This window comes from Lolium rigidum, chromosome 2, assembly GCF_022539505.1.
Source record: "Lolium rigidum isolate FL_2022 chromosome 2, APGP_CSIRO_Lrig_0.1, whole genome shotgun sequence".
Taxonomy (NCBI): domain Eukaryota; kingdom Viridiplantae; phylum Streptophyta; class Magnoliopsida; order Poales; family Poaceae; genus Lolium; species Lolium rigidum.
In genome coordinates, this window is record NC_061509.1 from 255598147 (window position 1) to 255609241 (window position 11095).

At 46.1% G+C, this 11095-nt stretch overlaps 1 long non-coding RNA gene across 1 annotated transcript; it reads left to right on the forward strand.

The window, feature by feature from the left end:
- The first annotated feature begins 993 nt into the window (after window positions 1-993).
- Window positions 994-9118, forward strand: LOC124693295. The gene is made up of 4 exons (XR_006999952.1): window positions 994-1212; window positions 2337-2651; window positions 3161-7181; window positions 8893-9118. It is a non-coding gene; the product is annotated as an uncharacterized LOC124693295 (long non-coding RNA).
- The last annotated feature ends 1977 nt before the right edge of the window (window positions 9119-11095 follow it).

Genomic DNA, 11095 nt, shown 5'->3' on the forward strand with positions numbered 1-11095 from the left:
CTCGAGGACGTTGTGGAGCGTCCTATTCGGCGCGCTCCACCATCGCCGGCGACCCGCGGCGTTGTTGCGCGGAGGCGGAGGCGGCGGGCCGTCGTAGGCCGCCAGTTCGCGCTCCCATCGCCGGAGGAAGAACGAATTCCACCTCGTAATGTTGTCGGGGTGGTGGCGCGGGTCGGCGCGTTCGTCCTCCGTCATCGCCATCCGAGCCTCCTCGATGGCGGCGTCGAGGCGTGGCCACGGGCGGCGGCGGGATTGGCACGCCGCCAACACTCGGCCGCCACCCGCCGCCGGGAGGCTCGGTGTCCGGCGGGCGGGGGTACCCCGCCCGGTGGAGGAGGTGCCCCTCCCACGCGTGCGGCGACCGGCGGGGAAGCCGTTGTTGGCTGCGCCGTCTTCGTCGTTGAACGCCATCGGGAGAGTGGAGGAGAGTGGAGGGAGAGTGGAGCAGGGATGCGCGTCGCGGCGAGCGGAGCAGCGTATATAGGCGTGGCTGGCGCCGGCGATTAATGCCACGTGGAATGCGACGCGTCCGCGGCGAACTGACCGGCGGCAGCCTTTACTGCGCGCGGAAGACAATGCGTGCGCGGAAGATGATGCGCGTGTCGCTGACCGGTCGGGGCCACCTCCGCGGCGAAGACGAAACGAAAGCGCGGGAGAGATTTCTCGGCGTTTCGCGCGCTTTCGCTTCATACGGAGTCCCCGAGCGCTCCCCGGTAGGCCGGGGTTGGCGTGGGCTCGCCGGATGGATGAAAGCCCAAATCCGGCGAAAAACGAGGAACCGGGACGCGGCTGGGCCATTTTTCGCCGTCCTCATGAAAAAATGGCACGCCGGGGCCTGTTCGGGGAGACGAGTGGAGACTGGAGAGTTTCACTTGACATGTCTTCGGTTCAGACTTCAGGGGCAGCAGCTCTGACCCTCTACTTTCTCCGGCATGGCATCGGCCGCCACATCTTCTCCGACACCGCCGGGACTGCGTCTCCTGGTCGCTCTCGCTGTGGATTCCCTCCTCCTCATCTCGTCCATGGTGCCTAGATCCGGCGCTGCGAGGAGTTCTTGCCCACTTCCGGCCCTCGCCGCATGTGCGGCGGCGGGTCCGAAGGGAGCGGGACTGTCGGCGGCGCCAGCGCTGGCTTAGTGGAGATGCGACATAGTGACACGGATTAACAGTACACCGCCAAGCCAACTTTTGCTTCCTCCTCGGCAACAGCCTGGTCAGTCCACTATCTACTTTTTACTCAAGTTATTATCAGCTTTTCAACCCTATTTGTATTATGTATACCCAGTAGCTTTTCCTTGCTAAATAATTGCATGCCTTAAACTGAACTGTGAGTATGTGTCAGTTTATTGGCACAATGGATGGTATGTGTGGCTACATAAAATTACCCGCAGGAAATTAGATTTCTGCAGACCGAAATTAGGTTATTTAGGAGCACTTGAAAACGCCTTCACTAAACTACATATGACAGTATATTCGAGGTTGGCAGTTTTTCATGTATCTCTTTGATTTTTTATAAATCTTTTAATACCTACGTTGCCTCTGAAACTTTTTCTTAATGTTACTACCTATATTGCCTTTGCAGCCTACAAGAATTTCGATGTGTAGTTGCTACAAAAAACCATATTGTTATGTTCATTTAAAAGTTACATGTATAGTAAGGAAGCCCCAAATATTTCTGGAGCATTTGAACACATTTTTCTCTCCATTGTCTTTGATGGTTTCAGGGATTGCCTTGCAATGTGGGATTATTGGCAGATATTTCTTGATATTACCATATAATCAAGGATAAATTCAAGAATAGAAGCAATAATTTTCAGTAGCAATATATTAAGGATAACCAAGTTTGGGGTTACAAAGACACAACCGACTTGTGAATCTAAGAAGAAACACAAGTGGGAACCTCAAGGATTCTAAATGGACTGAAGAGCAGGCTCCTCAAGCCTCTTACTAGAGCTAATTCTCTTATGACTTAGTGCTCAGCAGCACGTACAATACTATACACTTGGGTTCTACAAACTAAACACACCAAAACTCTCCCTTACATATGAGGGTGATACTCTAGTTATAGGAGTCACAAACTTGTACTATTAACCTACTACCTCCGTTCCTAAATATAAGATGTTTTTTGTAGGCTAAAATAGCCTACCAAAATGTTATATATTTTGGAACAGAGGTAATACTAATTCGCAAAAAAAAAAACAGAGGTAATACTAAATTTTGAAAACTAGTTGGCAATAGTGTCTGGTTCATGCCGAAAGCTACTTTTCCAGCAGTACAAATAAAATATGATATTTACTTTCTCAAACTGCAGCTGGTTTTTCTCTGTAAAATTTGTAGGCAGCCACACTTGCACTGTCGCACAGGTCTGGTCGTATGACCTTGTCTGTTGAGATATGGTGCATTGTCAGGGGTGGTCCTATCTTCATTGTCCTTATAGTGGTTGCCTCTACTTAGTAATGTGGGATTAAAAAGAGGAGAAGAAGAGAAATAGCAGTAACCAAGGAAGTGAAGCTCCAAAGTACAAGGTATTATTGAAAGAGGAAGTCTGTCAATATTTGTGTCCCACAGGAGCAGCAACAGTCACCTTTGATGTATAATTCAATCCACACCAATACAGAAGATGCAAGATCGTGCAAGTGTCAACAGATAGTGGTTAGTTTGTCTCCTGTTTAGGACCATTTTAATTCCTTGCTTGGTTTAGTTTTTGTGCTGAGGATGGACAATTGATTGTCACAGAAATTTGTTCCATCAACTATGAACAGGGATTGATGTAGCTAACATAAATTATTCCAACGATGTGAGTTTCATTTTTCAAGCGAACTATATGTAATTAGGGTGTCATGTTGTAGTTGTACAATGTTACTCAACTGTATAGCAATTGTTGCTCATCAATTTGCAATATCAGGTACATAAATTTAAATGGGAAAGCTTTTTTTATTTGCAATATCAAGTACATGATTGCATAGATCAGATATTTGCACAATTACTTGCAAATATGAAATGTTTTACACCAAAGTAGTGAGCGAAAAAATAACTGAAAGCAATAAAAATTTGCTAAACTTTGGAGTTGCTGAATGGGCATTACCTGTAACTCTTGAAGATTTAGTATGTGTAACATGTAAGCGTCATCTTTAACCTTTTGTTTTTTTATTGATTTGCAGGTAAGTGGTGAGCTTTCTTTCAGAGCCAGGCAACTTAATCGGCCATATGGTTTGGGCAATTGCTTGTTTGTTCTTCATTAATATGCCGTAGCTATATTTGGTTAGAGAAAAGAACCGTATTGAACTCCAAAACGTGCCATACCAGTGGCATATATGTCAACTTCTTCCTTTGATTTAAGGATATATATCAAAGGTCCCGCAAACATAGATATTTCTTATTCTATCATATTTAGCTATAATGTTTGCTTATCATAATTGGTCATTAAAATGCGTAAATAAGAGAAATGTGGCAATTGCAAGCTTGCCTTCCTTTATTCCTTCTGATCGACATTACAACATTTTACTTTGCTGAAACAAAGATTAGTGACATCGAATACAGCTCTAGCCATCGCTGCCCAGCCCACCACCTAATGGTGCTAGTCAGTATTTTTTTGAAAAGGGGAACATAGCCACAGCCATTGCAGAAATTGATGCACACATCTGATTTATTGCAAAGTTTCAGAATTCAAAGTTTACATCTCATGGATCACACAAGGTGTACATAAAAATCAGCCAGCGGAAAAAGTCTAAAACAAGGTGTTTATGTATCATGAATTCTTCTAGAAAGCTGCCAGCCAGAATCCATAGGTGCCTGCTGCGCCTCCGAGAGAAGCTAGGACCACTTGTAGATCCAATGTTAACCATATGAATAACCTGTAAAAAATGAGCATTTCCTTATTAAAGACAATATCATTTCTACAGTTCCATATGGCCCATTCTAAAGCACATATACCCACACAAATTTGAGCCTTAGTTTTTTTCTCAACCTTGTTTAACCAGTTCCCAAACATATCCGTGACATTGGCAGGTGGGGGAATATTGAAAGTAAAATGCGCAACTCTCCATATAAGGCGAGCAAAAGGGCAAGAGAAAAACAGATGATTGATAGATTCCTCATAGTCACAAAACACACATTTCTTACAACCATTCCATTTTCGCTTTGTGAGGTTATCTTTTTTTGGATTACTTTTCTATATTGGAACCACATGAAGATCTTAATATTCAGAGGAACCTTAGTTTCCAAATATACTTGCGCAAAAGACAAGGTATGCACACAAAAAATATGGTGGTAGTCAGTATACCCAGTACCTTTTTTCTGTGAATTATTGCATTGAAGTTGCATCAGAGCGTTCTGTTATAGCTGCAAGTAGTCTCGGCATCGGGGGCATATCAATCTCCTGTGGACCCTCAAGAACCCGGACCACTTCAAGCATCGTCGGCCGATCAAACTCATTATCTTGGATGCACCAACATGCAACTTTGCAAGCCCTTTCAGCCTGTTCCAAATTGAGGTCTCCATGTAATTGTGGATCCGCCAAACTCAGCACATCTCCCTCGTGAAGCTTGGTGATGGCTAACACTGGGAAATATTCCATATGATAATTGCTGCTACTGTATGATTCACGGGAGTTCCTTCTTCCTGATATGATTTCCAACAGTACCAGGCCAAAGCTGTAAACATCAATTTTTGGAGTAATAGCAACTCCGCTAAGCCACTCTGGGGCAAGATAACCTGCAGTTCCTCTGAATGTTGTTAGGACACGGCTAAAATCCCTTCCCACAAATGCTGCCAACCCAAAGTCTGCAACTTTAGGAACAAATGATGCATCGAGAAGTATGTTTTCTGGCTTAATATCACAATGTATGATACATTTGTGGCAACTCTGATGCAGGTAGGACAATCCTCTAGCAACTCCTAGGGCTATTTGATACCTGGTGTTCCAATTCAGGACAGCAGCATTGCTCTCGAATAGATGAGCATCCAGAGATCCATTTAACATGTTTTCATACACAAGCAGCCTTTTATCACCTTCGCAGCAGAAACCAATCAATTTGACTAGGTTGATATGTTGGATGAGTCCAATAGAGCTCACCTCCGCCCTGAACTGCTTCTCTCCCTGACGGGCACCATCAAGCCTTTTCACTGCTATAGTAGTCGAGTCACTTAACACTCCCTTGTATACAGAACCAAAACCACCTGCTCCCAGCTTTTCTGAGAAGTTTTTAGTAGCTTGAACTAAATCAGCATATCTAAAGGCTATAACCCCACCACTTCCTTGATTGTCATATGATGGCGAACCACAGCACTTGAATTTGTTCCTCCAAATCACTATCAACAGCATGAGCGTTATTATTATTCCTAAACTAATAGCGCTTGCAGCAATAACAAATCCATTGTTTGGTTTTCTTCTGTTTCTTCTTAGATTTGGCAAATCTTTGGCGGCAAGGCGAAGGTAAAGAGCATCTTCAGAAGTAATGCCAACGCCATCATTCAGATTTACACTAAATAATTCCCCATGCCAGACAGAGCATCTGCTGTTGTTGTAGGAATAAGCAGTGCAGATGCAGGAGTTGAGACAAGCTTCTTCGCATTTGCTCTGAGTGGTGGCAGCGTCTATGCTTTGCCGGCTGATGGGCAATTGAACCTTAGCAATGGGGTGGAACATGTCTGTTGAACTTCTGGTGTTTCCTTTACCAGTGCAATATAAGGGAGTATCTCTGATGCATCCTCCTGTTCGATCATCAAACTCCCAATCATGTGGCGATTTCTGAGAAAAGCTCTCCATACAGGAACAGGATGGACTTGCTTTATTGTTGCAGACTGTGAAAGGTCCGCAGGTAGCAGGCGGACTGCAGGGATCAACAGGTTGAGTATGTAAGTTTTGCCAGGACTGTTTGGTTTCCGACCAAATATTCAGCTTGATCTGACCAGAGATGTCTAGTGATATTAATACGGAATATGTATCATCCGGTAAAGTGTACATGTAGTACTCTTCTACATTGTTATCAACATATGTTAGGTTAAACAAACCTTTGGTCCGTGGATCAGTTTCCAAAATTGCCTCGAGTATTGGTATAAGCTTGGATGTTGATGTTCCAGATGCCCAAGACCAGTACACGATGGACGGGTTGCTGCGCTGGAGGACCATCCCACCAGTGTCTAGTCCCATGCTGTATGAGCCGAGGCCCGGATTGATTAGGCTCTTCTTTGAGATGAGCTGACGATTCAGACCGGTGACCTTGTTCCGGCCAAACTTGGAGCCAGAGAGGGCAACATCTGCTGGGTAATCGAAGCTCTGCCACAACGGTACCTTCGATGATGGGCTTTCTACGAAGAGGGCAAGGTTCCCACTGTTCAAGAGAACGACACTATTGGTGTTTATGCTGTTTTGTGTCCTATTGGCAATGTGAGTGGACCAGATTAAGGATTCGGTACCGGCATGGGTTACGATGGCAAGATTACCATTGCTTGAGATTTTGAGCTGTGTTAGGTTGAGCTTGGAGTCAGTAATTGGCTCGTCTCTGTTAGCAACCCACACAGTAGTGAAAACTGGGATCTTGTTGAACCATATGCCAAGGTACCAGTTGGAGTTGGGGGAGATGGTGTTGTCGGACTTACTGGTGATGCTTGCAGCTGGCTGGAAGAAGCCGAGCGCAAACTTGCCGTTTCTTGAGACGAGCTTGTCGCCCACAGCGAGCGCTTGGCCTGCTGTGAGCGTATCATTTGCAGTTGCAGAGAAACATGAAGGTGTGTGCAAGGAAGAAAAGAGGAGAAGCCCAAGTAGGATGTAGAGGGGAGGCATGGTGAAGAGTGTGAATGAATTGGAGATGACTGACGCTGGAAGGAAGAAATGTATGTATAGAATGGAACAGATCCATCAAAAAAGAAGAAGACGAAGAAGAATGGAACAGATCAGGGAAGACGTGCAGGAACGCATGATATTCAATGGACCGACGATCAGTACTAGTTGACTTGGGACCAATTGAACTCACATAATTGGGCATCCCGTACCCACTTGGGGTGCCACTTGAGCTTAGGTGGTTGTACACCACCAGTTGAGCTAGTTGTCTGCACACCCATGTGCTATATAGCTCAGTACAAGGAAGGTGGTTTTCAAGCTCTCCAAGAAGCTTCAACTTGGGCTGTCACTTGAATTACTATGTAGGAGGGCGCGGCTTGCCAACCCATCAGAATATGCAAGTAAGTGGATTTACCATTTGGTTGCTCTAGTTTTAGCATGGTGAACTACAAGTTGAGTGACAGAATGAGAACACAAGAAACAATTCCGTGACAGTAAACAGAAGAGAAGAACACACAAATACATGCTAATATTATTTCTATACCTCATCAACTGGAAACGAACTTAGATCTTTTAATTTGAAGAGGCTAAAAAAAATTTAGTCAAGACATGAAGAGCACAATTAATCCCTGCAATATCAAACGACAAGAAACGTGGCTTGAGTGCACTTGCTGAAAATTATATTTGTATGAAGTGTGGCTTACCACACGCTTTCGCACCAAACAATAGGCAACTTCAAATAATTCAAAAGTAACAGGGACGAAGGCAATACGTTTTTTTCAGAAATCTGCACTGTGCTTCTTTGAACTGCTTATGAAACGGGCACATAACATCCATCCAACGCATAGGAGCCACCACGGCAAGCTTTATTGATTATAGAATAAAATTACATCGTTTACTAACAAATCCAAAAGAAAAGAAGGAGGATCATCTATCCAATTACAAGAATTGTTTGAAATAAAGCTCTCCTTGGCTATCTCATGGGCTACTTTGTTTGCTTCTCTTGGACAATGAGCAAACTCCACCATCCCAATTCTTCCCACAGAGATAAAGCAGTTCGCATAAATCGCCGTGGTTGGTCCCCAAATTCTATCATCTCCATACAGTCCGATTCCGCCCGTACCTTGTTGAAACCTCGTAGATCTGCGAGTTCAAGACCATATTGCATGGTCATAGCTTCGCCACCTGGGGGAGGAAGTGGCAGGCTCCCGCCAAGAAATTGCCTGATGAATCTCGGATCACAGCCGCAGTTGCTCCAGAGCCTTGATCCTAATAGGGATGGATGGCTCACCATACCTTACAGTTTGCATGTGTTCTTTTATTGCTTTGGTAATAATGTTCTATGGACACAGTCTCACGATTTCTGTTTAGTCTCTATGTCTTTCAAGGCTCTGCATAAAGTATCATTGACATGGAAGAAGACATTGTTTAGACTAAATAAGTGTCAAAGCAACATAACTTGTTAGTTCTAAAACTAAAATGAGCATTACAACCGGCTAGGGATAAACGCTTTGGAAGAGATCATAAGTAATAGGTAGAAATGAGTTTTCCAGATGGGCGAATGATGGGGCGATTCCACCGTTTTCGTAATGAACGTGCCCTGAAGGACATCTACCTCCATGGGCGCAGGTACATGTGGTCTAACGAGCGCGATCGCCCACCCTCGTGCGCCTGGATGTGTCCTCTTCGCTGCCTCATCTTCACGACGACTTGATCATTGCCTGCTACTGCTTGATTGCACCCCCTTGCCGCCGTTGCGGAAATGATTCCACTTTGAACAGGTCTGGCTCCACATTGAGGGTTTCCAGGAGGTGGTTGCGAACGCTTGGGCCTCGGTTAATCACGTGAACCCCTATGAGCGCCTTTTTCTCCAGCTTCAGGCGACGGCCAGAGCCCTTTCCAGCTGGAGCGATAGGTCTGTGGGGAGCATCAAACTGAAACTTGCTGTTGCTCGAGAACTAATTAAGTAGTGAACACAAATATAATTGAAAATAACAAAAATTGCTTAACTTCAGAGATGTTGAATAGGCATTTACCTGTGCATCTTTTAATGATTTCGTGTGCGTAACATGTAAGCCGCATCTTTCACATTTGTTTGTTCAATGTTTGCAGATAACTGGTGAGCTTTCTTTCAGAATGAGGCAACTTAATCGGCCATATGATTCGGGTAATTACTACTTTGTTCTTAATCCATATGCTGCAGGGACATAACCATATTGAACTCCAAAAAGCATGCAATAGTAGTGGTATATGTGTCAACTTCTTCCTTCGATTTAAGGATATATATATGGTCCCATCACACACAGGTATTTCTAGTTCTCTCATATTTAGCTGTATTGCTTGCTTGCCATAATTGGCCATTAAAAATGCGTAAATAAGAGGAAATTTTGCAATTGCAAGGTTGCCTTCCTTTATTCCTTCTGATCCACATTACAACATTTTAATTTGCTAAAACAAAGATTAGTGACACCCAGAGGCGAATTAGTTGTGAATTACTACCTCCATTCCATAATAGTCAAGGCTCAGAGATTAAATCTGCGCCGCGCGAGCTCCTTAATCGCGCGCCTCAGATTGAGTAAACACATATTGCAATTGAAGATACCGTGACCCAATAAAATGCATGTATCCTTCTGTATTTCTTTGAAGTATAATGTTTTTTTATAGGGGTGGGTATATAGTAAAATATATTCTCAAGTTACAGGTGGGCAGAATAGTACATATGCAGTAGCCTTATTCGAGTACTAGCTATAGTAGAAAGTGGATGGATAATCAGATGGAGCTGCAGTCCGCGGGCTGGAACGAGACCTCCTTGTTGTCAAGATCATAAAGAACATGCATGTTCTGCAGCATGTAGTTCCCTATGACCGTTGTCCTGTTCATCGGTGCCCCATTGGAGGAGACCGCCGAGTTTGAAACCATCATGCATGACGCCTCGATGTTCAGCTGTATCCAGTAGTTCTCCGCCGGAATCGCCCAAGCCCCGCCCCCTTGGCCGAAACGGAGCACCAGCGGTGGCACAAGCCTGCTCACGTCCGCTGGCGCCACGCACAGCTCGAACATGTCGTGGATCGGCGTCGGGACGAGGCTACCGCCCAGCCGCCATGACAGCTCCTGCATCAGCTCCTTGTACGCCGCGTCAACCAGGAACATGAAGGGGGTGCGCACGTCGATGATGACGCCGCCGTCCTCAGAGGGAATGTTAAGATCAGCTTCTCCGACCGACACCGCGGCCAAAAGCAGGTTGTAGGAGGACCGAGGGCTGAAGGGCGCTGACGCAAACGGCGCTCCGCCATTCAGGACGGCCGAGGGACCGACGAGAAGGCTTGACTGGACTCGGTTGCTGAGGCAGTAGGAGAACCGGTTGCCGCCGATCTGAGAGACCAGCGACAGTGGGCCCTTGCCGAGGCCGATGACGCCAGAGGCGCCTTCGCCTTCGCCGATTCCCGTGGTGTCCGCCTTGGTGATGCACCCGAAGGCGATGCTTGCCTTTGCCGAGCCGAAGGTGAACTCCTCAACGCGTAGCACGCCAGCGAGGTGCACACCGACGGAGGTCGTCCGAACAGCACACGCGCCGGCGCGGCCATCATCGCCCGTGCACGGCTGGGTCTCGTGCCCGGCGCTGCACAGGGAGTCGTTGCAGGACACGGCCATCCCGGTGCTCGAAAGCGAGAAGTCGTAGATGTCCACGTCTTGATGGAAGCAGTCATTACCGCATGGCATGCATTGAGTCCACACCAGGCTGCCCATGGTGTCGAGCACGGCATGAACCTCCTGCGGCGGGCTGCCTATGGCGAAGTGTGCGATGAACTCCCAGTCCCCCAAGGTGAGCGGCACCGCCACCCCGAGGGACTCGTGGCGGAGACGGGCGCGTGCGCCGGCACGACGAAAGCGCTCGGCCGTCGTAAGATTTGCCTTGGCGTCCATGTGGTTGAGCTCCATCCTGATGCAGCTGCAGCAAGTGGCCAGAGTTGTGGTGGCGCACAAAAACAGAAGGAAAGTGGATGAGATCGTCATTTCTTTTCTGATGTAGCTGTGCGTTTTCTTTGTCTAATGTTGCTGTGTCTAGTAAATAAATAGAATAGGGCGTCCAACGGTGTAAGCAACCTGCAGAAATCTGTTTCTCTGCTCGGCTCATTTTCTTTGTGTGGTACACTGATATCATTTTCTTTGCATGTAGCTCGGCTGTCGGCTGTTGATCTACAGGAGGCGGGTTAAAACTACCGCATACGTTTGTTTTACCTAACAAACATGGTGATATTTCGGTTTGTATCATATATAATTCTATCCGTCACGGTTAGGATGTTTATTCAGGTTG